We start from the raw sequence: 1,158 nt of genomic DNA, 5'->3' as shown, positions 1-1,158 counted from the left end.
ATGTATTGATTCTATAGTACAACACATGATAGCTACGCATTGGAAAACGTACAAGGTCTGGATATCCTAAGTCTACACAATTTATCATCACACAAAAGCTCTCAAAATCTGCTTCAGTCCTGGTTCTTTATCTAAACCTATGGCACCACTACAGGCATTGGCTTTAAGCCCAATATACATATGAGTCTCCAACCATTTGTAAAACAGCTCTTGGTATATTAGGTGAGTAAATAATGCTACTTCTATTATATTTGTCAGATAGTGGGTACATGAAGAATTTGGAAAAAAAGATAGCGAGCTATGGGAAACTTACTAGATAAGACTTTTGAACATAACAACACAAGAATTGTTATCTTCAAATAAAGGCCTCCTCCTCCCCTTCAGCCTTTCCTCTCCATCTCCAAAATTGGTGTCTTTACCAATTCTTTGCGTTAGTTATTATAAAAATCAGCAGACAGTAAAGTTCCCATAGCCTAAGACCTCATCATCCAGGAAACCAGTCAGTCCAGAATTCTTAAAAAAATTGTTTCAAATCCCTGCCTATGAGATATCACATACTACTCTGGGACAAATTAGTAGAGACTGGTGGCAAATTTAATCAAAAATCAAGTCCCTATGGAGTCACTGGCTTCAAAAACTAAAATAACATAATGAACACCATCATGTAAAATAAACTCATATGACTTCCTAACAAGCAAATGGTGCCATACCATGACACCTACATGGAATTTTGAAAAAAAAATATGTCTCCATTCCCAATACCTTCCTATGGGAAACTTACTAGATAAGACTTTTGAACATAACAACACAAGAATTGTTGTGTTCAAATAAAGGCCTCCTCCTCCCCTTCAGCCTTTCCTCTCCATCTCCAAAATTGGTGTCTTTACCAATCTTTTGTGTCACTTATTGTAAATAGCAGCAAATACTAAAGTTCCTATAGCCTAGGACCTCCTAATCCGGAAATCCAGTCAGTACAGAATTCTTAAAAAAATAGTTTCAAACACCTGGCTATCAGAAATCACATACTACTCTGGTACACAGAAGTAGAGACTGGCGACAAATTTACCAAAACCAAGTCCCTGTGGAGTCACTGGTTTCAAAGACTAAAAAAACACAGTGAACACCATCACTAAAATCAAATCAGATGACTTCCTAACC

Source organism: Rhinoderma darwinii, unplaced genomic scaffold (assembly GCF_050947455.1).
Source record: "Rhinoderma darwinii isolate aRhiDar2 unplaced genomic scaffold, aRhiDar2.hap1 Scaffold_519, whole genome shotgun sequence".
Lineage (NCBI taxonomy): Eukaryota > Metazoa > Chordata > Amphibia > Anura > Rhinodermatidae > Rhinoderma > Rhinoderma darwinii.
This window is presented reverse-complemented; position numbering follows the sequence as displayed.